The sequence below is a fragment of the Lissotriton helveticus genome, chromosome 4_1, assembly GCF_964261635.1.
Source record: "Lissotriton helveticus chromosome 4_1, aLisHel1.1, whole genome shotgun sequence".
NCBI lineage: Eukaryota > Metazoa > Chordata > Amphibia > Caudata > Salamandridae > Lissotriton > Lissotriton helveticus.
The window spans coordinates 144026598-144047011 of record NC_136063.1 but is presented as its reverse complement, the minus strand read 5'-3'; positions in this window follow the sequence as shown (position 1 = coordinate 144047011).

The following is a 20414-nucleotide window of genomic DNA, read 5'->3' as shown; positions in this document are numbered from 1 at the left end:
GACATTAGAGCTGTGAATTACATTTTAACTGATTTTCAGGACAGTGGATTAGGGGGTATTACAACGCGTGAACTGACTTTCTTCTACCCAAGATCCGTTGTAGAATTTACTCCAAACATGGGATTACAAATCAGTTATCCTAATAATTGTCCTAGGTCTAGCCAGAACCGCGGTGCTTTTACCAGTAATCCCTATAATGGCTATAATCCATTATATTGGTCTGAACCCTTTCAAACGTCTAACAGATTTAACCTTTTATCGGGCCTGGAGTCTAATGATTGACTGGTCCATCCACCACAGCTCCCAGTTTCCCTGTCCCCTACGCTCCCGAATTGCCTTAACGAAGTAAACCAAGAATTCCAACCTCTTTACCCAAGCAGGGTTGTGGAGGAGACCGATCTGTGTGCGCAGGAGACCTCCCACTCCTTTCCCCTTGCAGCAACTCCAGGCAAGGGCCAACACAGGGCCTTGACCAAATCTCCAGCTGTAGACTTTGTAACTGCGGGGGGTTCGGTAAGACCTGACTTATCCCTGAACCTGATATTTTGGAATGTAAATGGTTTGCGTACCAAGGTAGACCTTCCACCATGGCTTCTTAGCATCAAGCCTTATAACATCTTATGCCTGCAAGAAACTTGGCTAACTGTTCCCATTCACCTGCAAGGCTATAAAACCTTTAATTCCCCTGCCCAACCCTCTTTATGTGGTAGAGCGAAAGGTGGCTTGGTGATATATGTTTCAAATGATTTGCAAATCACCAACATTAAATTAACTAACACCAATCCCCACTTCCAGATCCTTAAAATAAAACCAAATAAAACACATTTGTTTTATATAGTGAATTTTTATAATAACCTCTCTCCAAAGGATGTACTTCCAGTTCTGGAACATATTTCCTTACTTTTAATGGAGGAGCGGCTTAAAAACCCCACCTCTACTATAAGTATTGTTTGGGGAGGGGACTTTAACCTAAATCTCTGTGAGGATGGGGATGCAACCAACTGTGGTATCGTGGATGAGTTGGGCCTTAGCCTAACGCATTTTCCGCATACAAAACTAGGAAATGTTCTCACTGAAATAATGATTAACCTAGATATGGGCTTTGCAAATGAGCTAGTATCCCCTCCTGTGCCTTTTACTTCGACATTTAATGGCAGGGGTCTATCAACTTTGATTGACTACATCTTGGTTTCGCAAGCCACTAAAGAGCAACTATGTAGCTTTAGAACAGACACCAATGCCAGTAGTGATCATTTTCCCAATACTCTTACAATCACTATCCCGAACATGTTTGCACTATCTGGCAAGCAAACAATCTTAGTACAAGAATCACTAAGGGTAAATAAATTGAATGGGTACGCTATTAAATGGGACAAAGTGGATCCTGAAAAGGTTACTTCTGCAGTATTGAAACGTACTCTTCCTTCTGTCGAAGTGTGCCTAAGCCCACAGTCGGACCCTGCCCAGGTATTGACTGTTTTTTTTGCCATCGCCACTGAAATTAAAAAAGAGTTGTTTCGTAAAATCAAGGGCCCCAATCAAACAAAAAAGGGATGGTTTAATCGCGCAACAAGGAGTGCTTACCTCTTATTAAAGAAGGCCCTGACTAGCACCGTTAGGGATAAAGGGGAAGTTGCTAGGTTAAGAAAGCTCTATAAGCAAGAACTTAAATCCTGTAAGGTGGATATCAAGAAAGAACTATGGGATAAGCTTCATGGTAGTTGTTCCCTTAAGGATTCGGCCACTTTTTGGCAAGTAGTAAGAACACCTTTTTTAACTGATCAGCAATCAACTCCCCGGATAGAGGTAGCAGTGGGCGAAGCTGCCTGGGTTGGCCACTTTTCTAAGATTTTCGGCACCCTGGAGGACCCCCTAATACAGTTTCCTTTACCTATTCAGGAGTTGCTGGTTCCCCAAAATTGCCAAAGGAGGACTATTTCCTTAATTTTGACCTTGAAGAGGTAATTAATGCACTACAAGCCTCCAAGTGTGGCAAAGCCCCAGGCCCCGACGGGGTTCCTGTGGACATATTTAAAAATAACCTAGAACTATGGTCCCCCATCCTTACAAAGGTCATTCAAGCTGCCACTAAAATAGGCCCACCCAAGTCCTGGACAACATCTATATTGCTTCCGATTTTTAAAAAAGGAGACCGAAATAACCCTGCCTGTTATCGTCCAATTTCCCTCCTGGACTCCACAGGCAAGGTTATGGGTCGGCTTCTCCTTAAAAGACTCCAAGACTGGGCAGAATGTAATCAAGTGATTTCTGACCTACAATACGGCTTCCACGAGGGTCTGGGGACAGTGGAGCAGGCTTTAAACCTGTCCCTGTTGATAGGTAAATACGTTGGGGCAAAAAAGGGGAGGCTGCATTTAGCATTTGTCGATCTTTTGGCGGCTTTTGATTGCGTCTACCACACCAAACTCTGGAAACTCCTTCTGTCCATGGGGGTAGACCCTCCTTTGGTATATTTTATCCAAAATCTTTACACGGGGGCCACTGCTAAAGTACGGTATGGTACGGGGGGGAACTCACAACATCTTTCCCAGTAGCTAAGGGTGTCAGACAAGGGTGCGTTCTGGCACCCTTCCTTTTCAATCTCTACACGAATGGACTGGAAGTTGCGATGCTAGAAGGAAGCAAGGACCTGCCCATGATAGATCGCCGCCCAATACCCGCACTGCTTTACGCGGATGACGCGGTCATCATGGCCAGGACCCCTCGGCAACTCCAACTCCTTCTTGATAGATACAGTATTTTCATGGCAAGCTTAGACTTAAATGTAAACACGAAGAAAACATTTGTTATGCATTTGGGGAAACGCCTTAAACATCCTGGCGGTGCTCAGATCAATAATATCACCCTGGAAAGCACAAACTCATACCCTTATTTAGGAATCCAGATAGATAATACTTCTACCTGGCGTCCAGCACTTTTAACCAGAAAGATGGGGTTCCTTAGAGCCACATCAGCCTTGGTTACATTTGCCCAAAAACTGGGTCAGCGCCCCTCGTGGGAACTCATCCAGATTTATAAGGCTAAGTGCTGCCCAGTGGCAATGTATGGGGCAGGGGGGCATGTAAACTCGGAATCCATCCAAAAAGTAGAAAATGGCTTCCTGCGATACCTCTTGGCAGCCCCAAAAAGTTCACCAACCTTCGGTTGCCATATGGAGTTGGGTGAGGACTATATTTCCGATCTTATTGCTGTCCAACCAATTCTTCTATGGCACCGTCTTTGGCAAACTTTAGAATGTAAACTGACACGCTTACTTATTTCTGACTGCCTCACCTTGGAAAAGTGGAAAAATATCCCATGGCTACTTTATGTCCATAACTTTCTCAGGGATGTAAATATGGAAACAGCCTTTTTAATCCCTGAGACCATAACTGAAGTTTCACCTAAAAACCTGAAAAATTTGTGTTTATTTCATCTCCGTGAGCTTCGCGCAGCATCTGAGATCTTAAAACCTACAAATCTCCATCTACTCTCGGTGCAAGTCTCACATGGGATTCAGCCATATTTACTAACCAGTATCAATGCTTATGATAAATATCTTTTGTCGCGATTCCGATTCAATACCTTTCATCGCCAGTTAACCTTTCCAAAGATAAAAGACTGGTCCAGCACCCTGTCCCCTTGCCCATGTGATGGGCAGTCAGAGCAATCGTTACTGCACATAGTCTTTTTTTGTACCTATTATGATTTTCCTCGCAAGCGGTGGATTATCCCTTTGGTGAAACTCATGGGCTTGCGACATTGCCGTCCGGCCCTTCTTGCCCTACAATGTTTGGACATTGAGTATAATATCGTCCCAATAGCCCGATTTTTAAAAGTGTGCATCAAATACCGCGCAAATTATGACTCTGTGTAAACTGATAGACTGTGTTTTGGGTTTGTAATAGAAACTAATGACTCTATATGCTTCCTGATGTTTCTGTATATGTCTCTTTTGTATGAACTCTTCTTGCTAATGATTGGTTATGGTCCTTTTTACTACAAAATGTGCAATACCAGTGTTATATTGTGTACTAAATATTTTAACGATCTTAAATAATGCTTTTTTATCTGTATACTTTTATGGACACAAAATTGTATCCGAATAAAGTTTTAATTGTATTGTTACTGTCAATATACTTGAAAATGAATAATACCAGCCTTTCATGCCAATTATTATAGCTATGTGTGGCCTGAAATAGTCCGAATTGTAACACTTGCAGGAGGTGTTATGTTGGTACTGCCATGGGCAGCCCTGGCAGGGTATGGGTGGTGCAGGCTGCAGTGGCCTTCCGAGAATGGCCCCGGCGCTTCAGTTTTTACAAATTAAGCAACGAATTGTATTTGATAGGTTCAGTGAAAGCAATGCGGTCTCTGTCAGGCCAAGGAGTGGGCGGTGCCACCATCCAGATGTAAGAGGGCTTGAGCTGCATTTCTGAAGTCGCTCTCTGAATACCCTCCCACTTCGATTCTGCAGTGAATTGGTGGAGTTTTCATTGTCTTTTAAGATAAACAGTCATGCTCCCTGGTTCTCATTACTAATTCTTGACTCTCAGGATGGTTGTTCCATCCTACTTTTTTGGCAACGTCGCCATTGTTATCTGAGCATCTTGCACATTAAACAAATAAACAATTCCCAGCAGAGACAATCAGGGCATCATTTTATTTCCTCCTGCAGGCTCATTACAGGTATGCGCCCCGCCCTGAGTACAAGAACGGAATGCATCTCGTCGCTCCTCTTTTTTTGTCTTCTGCAGACAAAACACGAGTTCTTTTATTCTATGTTCACATCACAGAACACCCCGTACCTGCCCTGGGGCTGTTTGTTTGCGAGGGACTCTTTTCAGACAGAGGGCTGGTGCTCGACAATTACATAGCTCTCTGTCTTCCTTTGAAGGGATTCATATTTGTATAGGTTTATTGTATACCGTGAAAGGGCCTGAGTAGCACAGAGCTCTATGTCTCAACGGGATGGGGTTGAGGCTGGGACTGGAGGCAGCCTGAGGCTGTGGACAAGTCTGCTGCAAATAAATACATATTTTTTTTTACTTGACACGTATTTATTTATACCAGGCATATTAAGGGTCCGAATCACAAAGTAAACTTTCTAACTTATTAGTGACTTAGCCCTATACATAGGAATACATTATGCTTGAATATAGAACCCCATACACATCAGAGTTCAGGAAATGGCATAGGTTTAAAAACACAGAGGCACTCATTTATAAAAAGAGTTGCATTGCTGCGTAAAAACAGCAATGTGGCACTTTTTCAGTGCGCCCTCCATGCGACACAAGAGATGCGCCGTACTTACTGTACGGAGCTCCATGTCACAAGGATTTACAGATGCGTTAGTATTCCTGACGTATCTGTAGGTACAAAAGTGGTGCATTGCTGAGGTGTGTCTGAAAACAGACGCAACTCCAGCAATAGGTTCTTTCACATGGGACAAGCCCCATGTGAAAGGGCTTGCGTCAGTCTTACGGCTGCTGTGAGGCAGGTGTAAGGATTTGACACAGGGACGTCCTAAAAGTGTCGCAGTGAAATCTCAGAGATTTCACTGCAACACCTCTACGAACCTTTTTTGCAGGGAAATTCCCTTCCTGCATACATTATACCTGACGCAGGAATAATGTAGCACAGGGGTTTAAAAAGTGACGCATCAGCTTAGATGCGTCACATTATAAATATGCCACAGTGTGGTGCATACTTTACTCACCAGCGCGTCACAAAAAGTGACACACCAGCGGCGTAAGGAGCATATAAATATGCCAGAGAGTGCTTACCTCACATGCTTAACTCACATGTTTTAGTTTTCTCGTTTGGGTGTCCCCAATGGTGGGTCAGATGATAGGCCGTGGAAATCCATTACACAGCTAGGTGCAAGCTTCTAGGTATCTACAAACATTTGTAAGTGCATTTGCTACACTCTGATGCAAAAGCTTGACATAACTGCTGCAGAAAGTGTGGAAAATCATCCCAGTTTTAACAAGGCTGGTGGTGGGAAAAAAAATACATGTCATGAAATAATATTTTTATGTGAGAGAAAATGTTTTACATTTAATTAAGAATGGATCACATTTCCAAAACCTAAGACTGTCAGTGTAAAGAATGCACACCTAGGGCCAGGACAACAGACTTAAGTGTGTTCTTATTTAAATTCCACATACTTAAGATAATTGTAAGTTACCTCTGTTTGGTGAGAGACTTAGGAAATACCTTGGCAGCTTAACCTTATTACGGACAGAAATATAACTTACTATAAATTCTACATATTTTTCTAAATAGGGCCCTTAGAGATTTACAAAGAGCTGATTCATTTATTGGTCAGGTAATACAAATAGAATTAGATATTAGAACTACTGCCTAAATTTCATACATGAGGAACTTAGCCACACCCCTCCACATGCCATTCCTTTTTTTTTTTTTAAATGCCCTTTTAGATGCCACGCTGTGCAGCAGTGCCCCCTACGGGCAGGATCCCACACTACTCTAGAACATCCTCAGCCAAATACATTTGAACATGTTTTCTACAGATCTTTTGCTAATGCTCCTACCTGTGTCTGAACTAGAGCTCTGTATGTATGTATGGCACGTGGTATTTCTATAGCATGAACCTAGCGAAAAAGGTAGCGAAGTGCTGAACAGGGTCAAAGACAAGCATAAGGTCAACAAGTGATTGAAGAGTTAGCAGGTTTTTGAATTGTTACTGTATTGCTTTGCTTTCTTTGATAATTTTTTGTCTATCACAATTCTCTTCGGTGAGCTATTACAGCAAAGTCATATTAGTTTGAAAATAGAGTTGCCTCGAGTTTAATGTTTGTTAAATCAGAAGTACACAGAATAATTAGTATGCAAATAGTATTGCTCTTTTTTGAGGAGCTGTAGGATGGTGAGACCACACTTAACAGACATAAGCAATGGAAAGATGACTTGTAAACAGGATTTAATTGTTTGATAAAGAAGGAGGGGGCATATTATCAAGAACGGCGTTAAAATTATCGCCGCTTTAGTGACAGGAAACTGCCGCTAAAGCGGTGATAATGGGCTTGATAATATGCCCTGGAGAATTCCAATAGAAGCCCTTGTTCACACCAGAACCTGGGCTTCTATGTGAATTCACAAGGGCGTATTATCAAGGCCATTATCGCCGCTTTAGCAGCAGTTTCCTGCCACTAAAGCGGCAATAATTTTAACGCCGTTTTTGATAATATGCCCCCACATCACTTCAAAATGAAATGAAATGAAATGAAATGAAATGAAATTAGATTTATAAAGCGCATGGATGCCCTTGAGCGTCCCAGCGCTAACTTAACTGAAAAACAGAAAAGCCCTAAAGAGGGAGGGAGGGGAATAGGATTATTCTGCAATAGGAAAGAGAAAAGTTTTGAGAGATTTTCTGAATTTGGGATAGGAGGATTCCATCCGGATTTCCCTAGGGAGAGTGTTCCAATGTTTTGCTGCATTTAGGGAGAACCGGCGTCCTCCAGTCCGGGCTTTTCTCACTCTAGGGATGGAGAGCAGGTTCTCCCCCTCGGAGCGGAGGGTCCTTGGCGGTTTATAGGGGCTAATAAGCTTTCTTAGGGCAGGAGGGCCTTTGCCTTGCAATGTCCTGTGAGTAATGCAAAGGGTCTTAAATACAATTCGTTCCTGGATGGGGAGCCAGTGCAGGGATCTCAAAAGCGGTTTGGCCGAGGCCCTTCTGGGTGCCCCCATGAGCGTTCTTGCTGCAGCGTTCTGGACCCGCTGCAAGGAGTTAATTGTCTTTTTAGGTGCAGCCAGAAGGAGAGCATTACCATAATCCAGTCTAGATAGTATAAGACCTTGAATTAGGAGCTTCCTAGATTGGAAAGGCAGAAGGGGGAGCACTTTCCGCACTGACCGCAACAGGCCGAAACCGATGCCTGCGACTTTCTGGGCGTGGGTCTTGAAAGTTAATTGGGGTTCGAACCAGACCCCGAGGCTTTTGATTTTCTCCTTTGCTGGTGGCAGATCACCCATGCAGGGGGGCCAGAGCTCAGAAGGCAAAGATGTGAAATGGTGGCCTAGGAGCATAATCTCCGTTTTGGCTCCATTAAGTTTCAACTTGGAGTCAGTCATCCAGGAGAAGATTGCCGAGAGGCAGCTCGAGAGATTGTCCGAGCATCCCCCTTGTTGAGTCAGAGAGACGACAAGTTGGGTGTCGTCAGCATAGCTGATGGATTTAATCCCGAAAGGGGCTACTAAGTCCTCCAACGGGGCCATATAGACATTGAACAATGTGGGGCTCAGGGAAGATCCCTGAGGAACCCCACATTGAAGAGGAAAAGGCTTCGACGTGGTACCGTTCTCCCAGATCCTGAAGGACCGGTTGTCGAGAAATGATTTCAGCCACTTGAGGGCGGACCCTACGATGCCTAGTTTGGAGAGACGGTGGACCAGGGTGGGGTGGTCTACGGTATCGAACGCGGCGCTCAGATCCAGGAGGATCAGAGCTGCTGATCCCCCTGAATCTAAGATGCACCTAGCCTCTTCGGCAACCACTATGAGGGCAGTGTCTGTGCCCTGCCCAGGGCGAAATCCCGTTTGGGAATTACCCAGCAAGTCATTACTCTCCAAGAATCCGGAGAGCTGCCGATTCACCCACTTTTCTGCGATTTTGCCCAATCCAGGTAACAATGAAATAGGGCGGAAATTTGCCAGGTCGGCGGGATCAAGTCCTGGTTTTTTAAGGAGGGCTCTGATTTTTGCCTGTTTCCAGCTTGGGGGGACAATACCGGTAGTGAAAGAGGTATTCAGGAGATCAGTAGCAAGGGGGGCGATGGTATCCATGATTTGCTTAAGAACGTGCATGGGGGCTGGATCAGAGGGCGAGCCGCTTTTGATATTGGAAAGTGTTGTGCAGAAGTCTTCCCTGGAGATGCACGAAAATGTCTTAAGTAAAGGGCCAGAGGTGGAAGGAGGGGGGGGGTCAGAAGCCAGGGGAGTGCCTGTTGAGGGGAGACTGTCTAATATTTTCTGTATTTTTTGATCAAAAAAGTTTGCTAACAGGTCACATCTAGATGTGGAATCGTTTTGTGGAATGATCGGCGCTGGAATTTTGGTCAGTTGAGCGAGTATTTTGAAGGTTTCCCTTGAGGAGTTGGCTGCCTGTTTAATTTTCTCTTCAAAGAAGGAGGCCTTGGTCGTTTGTAGTGCATCTTTGTAGAGTCTCAGGGCAGCCTGGTAGGAGGTTTTACTGCTAAGGGCCCAGTCCCTCCTCCAGATACGTTCTGCCTTTTTACAGGCTTTTTTAAGATCTCTCAGTGCTGAGGTATACCAAGGGGATTTAAAAGTACTACTCTTTTTTGTCACCTTAGTTTGGGGCAGAACCATGTTCAGGGAGCTATTGAGCCAATTCTGAAAATTCTGATCAGCGAGCAGAACATCAGATTCTGGTTCAGGAGCAGAGTTCTCCAGTGCCGATTTTAATTTTTCCACTGAGAGTTTCGGCCAGGCTCTTTGGAGAATGCGTGGGGGCGGGGCGCCGGTCACTTCCAAACGGAGTTCCCAGGAAAAGGGAACTACAAAGTGATCAGACCAAGGTATGGGCAAAGGTGAAGTAACTAGGAATTGAGTGTTGTTAGAAAAAACAGGGTCTAACAAGTGACCTTTGTTATGAGTAGCTTCCTCATTAAGGAGATTAAGTTCGAATGATTTGAGATTTGACCTAAGCTCTGCGGCTACTTTATCGTTGGGGTCATCGAAATGAAGATTTAGGTCTCCGAGTACCAGAAAGTTGGAGGCCCGGGCAGCCGCAGCCAGGGTAACTTCTAGTAGAGAGTCAACAAAGTGCTTGATACTGCCCGGGGGGCGGTAGATCAGGATTCCAGAGAGGGATTGTGCGGGGGTTAGTTGAATACTGAAGCAAGCACTCTCTGCGTCTGAGACGCCTCCGTTCTCTAATCTACATGTCAATGAATCCCTATAGATTATTGCGAGACCTCCTCCTATTCCTTCGCTTCTGTTCAGGTTTCGGGCAAGGAAGCCTGTGGGAAGGGCAGAGATGATGTCAAACTCTGAGTGGGGGGATAGCCATGTCTCTGTAAGGAAGAGCAAGTCCAGGCAACTTTCTTCAATCAGCATATTGATCTCAAGCGCATGTTTAGGCAAGGATCTGCAATTTAGCAGTGCCATCTTCAAGATTTTACCCGCCTTTTTGCCAATGGTGGCTTTAGGTGAAGAATCGGGGCAAAGGTAACAACGAGTAAGTAGGGGCGCAATTCCCCCCGGAAGATGAGCGCACTGATTCAGGGAGTATTGCAGCGCACAGAGTTGCTCACTAGAGTAGGCCGAGGGTACAGGGAGATCCACGGGCATAATAACGGGCCCTGGTCGAGCCCGGACGGGCCCAGACGGGCTTGCCTCTGGCGCGCCTCCGGCGCGCCATCGGCGCGCCCGCTGCGCCCGCCCGCTGCGCGGACGGAAGAAGGGATTCATTTTATAGCGATCGGGCCTTAATTCGCCCGACCGCTAGAGCGCCAACCGTACCCTACCCCAAAGATGGCGGCCACACTCGTCGCCCTCCAGGTGGGCTGTGTCAGTCCGAGTGATGCCTTAGCTCGGCCCTCGGTGAACGTAACACGCGCTGTCTTGCACCCCCCAGCAGTAGCAGGTACAATAAAATACAGAGAGCGAAATTTAGGAAGGAAATGAACAGTTTTAAAATAGGTTCGTTTTTAAAATCTATATGTAGAGCATAGGAGCGTGGTGCAAAAAGCAATGTGCAAAATTGGCAATTAACAATGATTTTAAAGAAGTGCTAGAGCCTAGCTCCCGGCTTCCGCCTCAGGAGCGATTCTGATTAAAAGTAAGTATTCCCGGTTTCTTAGGCGTTACACGTTTAGAACACAAATGTCTGATGTGGCTAGCTTGGGGTTTGCTCAATGATTTTTGGCAGGCAATAGGGAGAGAAAAGGTGTTTACTGTACAAGGGACAGGATTTCTGTTTCCTCACCATTCATTCAATGCCAGATTTGCTGCATCCAGTGGTGCACCTGTTACAGGCAACACGCCACATCTGGAATATGCCCAGACTTGTCTTCCGAGAGTAGATTGGCCTTGGGATCACCGGATTGCTAAACATTTTTACGATGTGCAATGCTTGGTGATGAATTAATTGTGTAAATTAGTCATTTTAATAGTGCATATAACCAGAATCGATAAAATAGTGATTGTGCAATTAAAACGATGACATTTTTGTATACAGAAATGTTACAAAAGAAGACGTATAATTATGCCATATTTAATGTGTAAATTAATTGGGATTGTAAGGAGCACTCCGTTATGAAACTTTACTTAGACTCTTGTTCACTGGTGCTGCGATTATCAAGGGTTGTCAATCCCTATTTTTTCAATGAATTATGATGGGTTGTAGTGCCCACCTAATCGTGCACTGTTCACCTGGTGCTCGGCACTTTATTTGCTTAAATAATTTACCATAGTTCTCAGTTTAACTTTTAATCATTATCTTTCTCTTTTGCATTTCATCTTGTTATTCATATTCATAACAATTTGCATTCTTACATTGCATTATACTTTTAACACATTAATTTTCAGAGCAATTCAACGTTTGAGCTGCTGAGTTATAGAGCCCCCATGGACGTCCATGCTCTTCACTTCCTTGATAAGTGAATAGATTTGGTCTGCCTGATCATTTGTATATGCCAAAATGCAGTTTGAAACAATAACTGGATTAACCGATAACAGAGCTAGCACAATGGCATGTACAAATGATCAGGCAGACCAAATCTATTCACTTATCAAGGAAGTGAAGAGCATGGACGTCCATGGGGGCTCTATAACTCAGCAGCTCAAACGTTGAATTGCTCTGAAAATTAATGTGTTAAAAGTATAATGCAATGTAAGAATGCAAATTGTTATGAATATGAATAACAAGATGAAATGCAAAAGAGAAAGATAATGATTAAAAGTTAAACTGAGAACTATGGTAAATTATTTAAGCAAATAAAGTGCGGAGCACCAGGTGAACAGTGCACGATTAGGTGGGCACTACAACCCATCATAATTCATATTTAAGGTGTGACATTATTTAATTAGAATGCATGCAGTTTGTGGTGTTTTGTTCATGCTGCTCCTGCTCACTTCCCTCCCATTCAGTGGCTCACTTCAAGTGTTCTCTCCCCACTGTTTCTGCAGAACACAGACACACAATGACGTCAATGGATGGCAGAGTTAGAGCGCTTGCATTGTATTATGAATGAACCTTTCTATTGTGAACCTATAGTACCATTCTGAAGGATTTCCGCTGGAAGTTCCCAAGCAGTTGTGCAAAATAATATGATTCTGCGGGCTATTGTTAAGCATTGTTTCACATTGGGTTGTACAAACTGGGAGTGCAGTTGCTGAGGGAGCAAGCAGAAGATTTCTCTTACCTTAAGAAATGGGTTTGTGGTAAAAACCTTTCGAAATCACAACATTGTTTGGGATGTACCAATGCGGCCTGGCCATGATCATGCTATTTTGAATTTGCAGTTTTATTAATTAATTTGCATAAATGTGTATAAAACACCCAGTTTTTGAAAGATCATGGGCTACTTCCCATTTTCCTCCTGAGAATCTGTCCGATGATTTTGAGATTTTTACCTCTCATTAGAATGTTGTCACTATGCTGTGAGTGTGACACCTATGATGAGAGGGGAAATGTATTAATTGATATAGGTTCTGCCTTGATTTATGATTCTGTACTTCTACATTCCTGAGTCTTTATGGCTGAGATTTACATACCTCTGTACTGCTCTATTATAATTCTGCAATAAACACTTTGATGAGGCAGAGAATCAATGCCCTGAGATAGGGCTCACCGTCTTCTTCTTGAAGCAGTTGGGTTACTTGGCACAATTCTCAGTGTGTGATGCAGGCCTGGAATAGTGCACTGGTTTAGCTCTGATAATACAATATGATGGAATCTTCAGCAAAACATCCGCGGCCTCATTTATGAGGCTGTGCGTCACTTTTACGCTGCCGGTGCGTCACTTTTTGTGACGCACCAGTGGCGTAAAAAATGCGCCTTGTTGCGCCATATTTACAAAGTGACGCATCTAAGTAGATGCGTCACTTTGTAAACCCCTGCACCACATTATACCTGCGCCAGGTATAATGTATGCAAGGGGGGCGTATTGACGCAACAAAGGGTCGTAGAAATGATGCAGTGGAATCTATGAGATTTCACTGCGCCACTTCTAGGACACAAATGCGTCAATTTCTTACGCCTGCCTCACAGCAGGCGCAAGACTGACGCAAGCTCTTTCACATGGGGCTTGCCCTATGTGAAAGGACACATTGCTGGGGTTGCGTCACTTTTGTGACACACTCCAGCAATGCGTCACTTTGGCGCCATACAGATACGTCAGTACGTATCTATAACTCCTTGCAACATGATGCGTCATATTATAAATATGACGCATCCAACATGTCGCAAGGAGGGCGCAATGAAAAGTGACGCATCGCTGCTTTCACGCAGCATTGCGTCATTTTTCATAAATGAGGCCCCCTCTTTGGCCATTAAGGCTTGTTAGAATATTGTGGGATTTTTGTAAGGGTCTCCGTAGCAGGTGGGGGGGGGGGGGCGGGAGGGGGTGGTGACCCGTATTCACATTCTCTGGTTTTTGAAGTAGCTCATCTCCAATGAAAAAGTCAACTTAGGCGCCGGTCCTTGATTGAAACGTTTGCAAAGTAATAGCCCAGACTACTGAAAGGTGTACCAATATACTAATTGATAAATAACAACAGCTGGGTAGATGTTGCTATCCCTTGAGAGAGAGGTCAGATATCAAGTAGATCAGTAAGTTACAGCTGTGAAAGGCCACCTAGGCATAACTAAGGTTACCCGTATCCTAGATGATGCCCCAACTATTGGAAATCAGATGGGTCACCATCATTGCAAGGGATAAACCTGAGTAAATACATCTCCTCCTAGGTCACCATCCATGTTCACAGTTAGATTACTGTGGTTATCTGGGGATACTAGCAATATCATTAATGATACAATATAAAAAAACACTTTTTGGAATTTGCATGGGTGTTTTGACAGCCGCTCTTTTATAGAGGGTGAACATGAGGTATCAGCTAAGGTCACTGGACGTCATTGTTGGCAAGAAGGATACATTTCAGAGGGGGCCCTACAAGGGTCAAAGATTAGGACGATGATGTCTGGCAAGTTGGCCCTAAAAGTGTGCCATAGTCATGATATTGTGGAAAATCTCACAGACAGGGCTATTACAATCACAAAAGGTTGGATGGGACAATCTTTCACAACAATATGGCACTAATTCCGAGTTTGTCAGAATCTAGGTGCTTTTTATCGCACCAGATAAATAAAAGATACCTGGAGTATGGTATTTATTGGGTTATTTTTCGGGTGTGATAAATAGCATCTATTACAAGTTTGTGGGGAATAACGTGGACTTTGGTGGCTACTACACCAAAATCTGTGTGGCACTGTAACTACTGCACACGTTTCCCCTTTTGATTGGCTGCCAACAGCCACTAACCATGGCAAACCATGCAGTCTGTGGCCTCAAATCTTTATTTAATATACATTTCTATACACTCAGGGGCATATTTATGAAGGTTTTGCATCGCCCTTGCACCATACATGGGGGCGCAAGGGCCACACAAAACCTAAGTCAAATTTATCAAGCCAGGCAAGGGCTCCCTGCGTGGCCCTGAGAGGCTCGATAAATTCAGAGGAACGCAATGCAGTGCAAATCGCTGAGGTTTCCGATTTTAGCCATCCAAGGCCTGTTGCCTTTTTACAAAAAAGTTGGGGAAATGTTTCTCATAAATCAAAAAAATATGGGCACGTCATGCCCTCTCAAGGCCGCCCACTTAGGCCTCTGTTGTTACAGTGTTATAGTCCTGTGGAACTGCATTTTACACCTGATCTAATTCACACAGCCAGGTTAAGCTGTTGCCAAAGCGTGATACTATTGGTTGATGAGTCAGGAAGATCCTGGGATGGTCAGACTTGTTAGGTCTGGCTTGACAGAGGGGACTAGGGTGCATATTACCAAGGGGGGCAATAGGCAATTATCGCCGATTTAGCAGCCGTTTTCGGCCGCTAAGCGGCGATAATTCTATCGCCCTATTAGCAAGCTGTCGCTAACTGATGTTAGTGACAGCTTTTAGGCAATAGCGAGCGATTTGGGGCCCGCTTTGCATGTCAGCGATGTTTATCGCTAATGACATGCAAAGTGGGCGTACCCAACCTGTTAGCGACTGAAAGCAGTCGCTAACGTCGCTATCGCCTATTAGCAAGGCAGGCGTAGCATTGGAAATATTCGCGCTAAGCGCGAATATCTCCAAATACTAACACCTGCCCAGACCAGTTCTTAGCCATGTTATCCAATGGGAGGTGGATAACATGGCTAAGAGCATTTCATCGCTAATGCGGGAATATCGCTTTATTCTCAGAGATATTCACGCATTTCGCCGCTATCGCTGGATATTTTAGCACAATGGAGAAAAACGTTGCTAATAGCATGTTTTCTCCGCTAACATATCCAGCGATAGGCAGCGATAAACAGAACGTCGCTAATCCTATTTAGCGATAAATATCGCTACTTGTTGGTAATATGCCCCACGGTCTCTCTGATCTGCAGCTATACTATACGGCTTGGATACTGCAGTATCCTGCGATGCGGTGTGCAGAAGGTGATAATGGGGAAAAGCGGCTCCTGGCGGGGCTGGTGGAAAGGGATGACCATCCCAAGCACCTAATGAGCGGCACAAGGGTGCCGGTGGAATGCCCATATGTGGTGTAGCAGGTGGCAAGGATATGGGAATTAGCTATGAAGTGCGTGATGGGAACCCACCGTATGCTTAATTGCTCCTACATTGGTGGTTGAAGCCCCTTCAGAGTATTCAATCCCTAATGGACATGTCACAATGGACGGAGGGTGGCTTCCAAAGGGTAGGAGAACTCTATTTGAACAGCACTTTTATCACAATGGCCGAGGCTGGCCTGTTGTGTCAGGTGATGCCGAGTCAGTTTTTACAATATGCCAAATCATCTTGCATGGTCCAAGAGATCTGGACAGACTTTCCGGCAGTCGTTAAAGCTCACCACAATACTGGATCCGCGATCTAGTGGGGGCCTCATCTCCTCTGTGTGTACGCGGTGTTTAAGGGGGACAGGCATGTAGACATGTTGGCAGTTTGCAGCAACTGAAACGTGGAATTTAGGGGACCCGACACCGACATGGACTGGACAAGCACGTGAGCGCCGAGGTGACAGAAACAGCGAGTAATGCACACTGGAAGCTGATGCAGGTCATCTATCTGCATTGAGTGTACCTCATGCCATAGTGCCTGCATAGGATCTTTCAGAATGGATCAGAGAGCCGCTCTAAGTGCAGGGAGGGTAAACAACCTTTACGACGCAGTGTTTACACCGCGCGTCCTTTACAACGCTGCCATTACAACGCAAGTCGTGACTACGACTTGCGCTGGAGGGTGCTCTTGGTAAAGGAATAGTTTGATTTTCTATTCCAACACCTTCCCTACTGTTACGTGGGCTGGAGTTGGAATAGAAAAGTAAACTAATCCACAATCCAGCGCCCTCCAACGCAAGTCGTAGTAACGACTTGCGTTGTAATGGCTGCGTCGTAAAGTACCACGATCATTTTGATCGCGTTGTACTGACGTACATCTGTGGGGAGATCCCGCCCACTTCCTTGATATGACATGGGGGTACCATAGATTGAGGGATTACTGGACAGAGGTGGTGCTAGACTTCCAGAGGGTCACGGGTACCCAGGTTGAGATGACAGTCCGTCACTGTCTTTTTAGCCTCCTGCCAGCCCCCAAAAAGGGGAAGATGATGAGGTTTAGATTTGCCTTGCTAGGACTCGTATTGGCTGGAGGCTGCATAGCTACCCACTGGACTAGACCTGCACCTCTGCTGCTGCATAAAGGGCTGGTAGATTTGCTAGAGTGGGCCAAAGCAGAGGACTGTGGGTTCAAGAAGGTGAGGGTGGGCGAATAGGCAGCATGTGATTTAGAACTATGGGGCGAGATGCTGAGCCGACTGGTGGACAGCATGCAGAAGGAGGGGGCACTGTTCCGGTGTCCAGTGGAGCTTGTGTTGCGACCACTTGAGTGGCTGCGGGTATGCAGTACCCTACGTGCGGATGCTACATCGTAGGGGAAGAGTATGTGAGGGGTGAGTGGCATTGGGCGAAAGCTTATGTAGGGCCTATGAGCCTGGGCTGAGGTGGTATATGTTTAATGTCGTTTTATTGTTTTGAAGTGAAAGGATGGAGCGACCCCCCCTTCCCCCCATTTGGGACATGTGCTCAGGGATCCACGGGTGTGATGCACTGTATCTGTGAGTTAATGCTGTATTGATACACTGTTGGCATGCTCATTTTGCACATGCCTTATTTTGAACATTTGCAATAAAAACATCTTGCAAATGAAAGTGTTAAAGGCAATAGGTTTTAAAGAGTTGATTGTTATTACACAGTGCTAAAGCCTGTAGGCAAGTATTTTGTTACACTGAATCTCGCATATTGCCATAGTAGTAAAGAGTTTTAGTGTTGGTGCCCTTCACAAACAAGGGGGATACAAGATTTCCACTATGGCCATTCTTATTCTTTTAGTTGGGGTTTCACATTACTTTGACAACTGTAATTTTGTAGATTTTGTAATTTTATTACAGGATACATAATGGTTGCCCTGTGGGAAAGTTTATGATCAACACCGTAAATCTGAGTTGGTTATATGGAATCTCACAGATTACCGTAGTAGGCAAGCATTTTCGGAGTGGTTACCCACTCTGACAAATCATGTACATAGAGATTTGCATCCCCATTAGGCCCTCTTAGGAGAGATAGTATTATGCTTTTGCTATTGAATGTAAAAACAAAAGGAGAAAAAATGGTACCATGGTCATGAAGTAATGCTTGCAAAACCATTTCATAACTAAAGAAGAAACAAATGTTGCTATATCAAATTAAAGTACAAATGATCCTGAATTACATAGTATGTGATTATTATTTTAAAAGGCTTCAGCTGACACTATTCAGAGCAACTTGGTGTTATATTGCCTATGACGTTTAAGGGCCGTCGGACAAAAGGCCACCGCTTTGAATACTCTAATAAATTAGGATTACTACACCTGTGCCATAAGGACTGTTTACTTCAATATTACATGAAATGTATCACATTACCTTTGAAGGGGAGGATTTCTGTGTTATATCGCCTATGAGAAACCCTAGGGGTAGAAGATTTTCATTGTAACACATATTGATAGAATCTCTTCGGAAGACCTGCCAGGATATTGTAATACATCCATCCATACACATAGGAAATAAATATTTATTTAGATACATAGGGTTAGGGGGTCTTTTGTTATGCGCTCTTCTGCCATGGGTCGGCCTGAGTGTCATTTACACTCTGCCTCCATCCATGACAGGTTACTACATGGGCAATAGTCCATTCGACAATATTCATTGGGTCTTTTGTCCTGTGAATTACAGTATTTTTATGTGCACATTCGCCTGAAAGTGAGCATGCTTCAGTATCAGGGATGGTTGGCCAGTCCTTTAGTTTTCAATCTTCTCCTTTTTTAGTTTCCTTTTCATTTGCCTCTCTTTTATTAACATTTTTCTTAAGGGGATAGTAGAGCTCTTCAGGCAGTGCTAACGGGTCGCTTGCTTGCTCCTCAATTCATCTGCAGTGAGCCGCATCCCATGTGGCCACTTCCTCTGAACAGGAGACCATTATGGAATGCTGTTGGCCATAGTGTATCATTGTTTCACCATTCCAAGATGGCCAACATATTGCTTCTAAATTGTGTGGCTATATTGGAACTTTAACACGACAGTAGGGTATGTACAATACCTCTGCAAGACAGATACCTGCTGCTCTGTTTATGTATATTATTATAAGCACATGCCCGTCGTGTTTAGGCAGCAGCATGTTTCATTTTTCCACTTGTATCTATTCAATTTATCTTGCATATGTTATTGAGTTTGTGTTTTATTGTGGACATGAATGCAATAAAGAGGTAGTGGATGTATGAATGGATGCATGAGACCAAATATGAGGGACAGAGTGCATGTATGATGACTTATTGAGCACCTGAACCCATCAATATCACAAAAGGCACTTTCTTTCATAAGCTAGATCTTTTGGCATTGCCAATACTTGTTTTCTTGTAGACTCTGTTCCCAGAGGACCCAAGAAGAGTTTTCAAGTTGTGGTCACTTAGGCTGTGGTACTTGGATCTAGCCGAATTACAGATGTCTTTTACTATCAATTTGAGGGAAGGGTATGGGGCCATATATGCTAGCATTTGGCCCTATGGCATTCTTGTCATAGCGCTGCTTTCCAGTGTTCCACAAAAGTATTTACTATTTAAAGAACCTAAAGTATTGTAGGAACCAAAAAACATGTTTAGAGGGGGTTAGATCAGAGGTAGCTCCACAGGAGAGTAATTCGATGCGCACATTCATGTTACCGACATGCACAAAAACATCTGCACATGTAAAACTCCCTTACTGATTCACAGAAGTAAGAATGGCAGACTTTTGACCCCGAGATGGGATGTGCCAACATGGAAATGCTAGCCGCAGGGTGGCAATTCTGCACATAAAATGCATGTTTAGGGAAAGGTCTGGGAACCTTTCTGTGTGTAGGCCTCTTCAAAAGTTGGCAAGCAAGCAATGCCTTGTGAGCTTGCACTCAGATTTACTTCTGCTGAGAATGGGAAAGGAACACTCCAGAAATTGGTAGGAGATTAGAGGAAGCAGAGATTTCATGTGGAAAAAAATCTGGGCAAAATTTGCTCACAGCGCCATATCAACAAAGACCCAGTCTTGATTTGCTTGTGTTCGAGTTCAGGAGGACCTGGCCTGGCAATTCGGGCGAACTCTTCCTATTGGGGCAAGGTCAAGACCAAACTGAGAGGGCATAGTGAGCTAAATAAGGATGGAGTGTGATGCGGCCCCCAAGGAATTGCCAATGGCTTAGAATAATTCAAGCATTCCACCCATTGCTTTTTTGTATGCTTCATTGCAACATCCTAAGAGCGACGATTATGACCAGACATAAGCCCCGTGCTCACTGAGCAATTGGAACCATTGGAACCAACCTACAACTAACAATCCAGTTGTGGTTTGCTTGTGTTCAGGTATAGGGAACACCTGGACTGGAAGTTTGAGCTGGACTGTTCCTATTGGAGCAGGGTCATGTACGCTTTGCCTATGGCTGGGTCCAGTACTTAACTTGTGCCAGTGCACTTATTTGTAAACACCGCCCATATTTATGAGAAACCCCCACATGGAGGCACTGTGCATGTATTTATAAGCAACATTTATTATTTGATCATGAAACTATTTATTATATATTTAAATAAATAGTAAAACTTG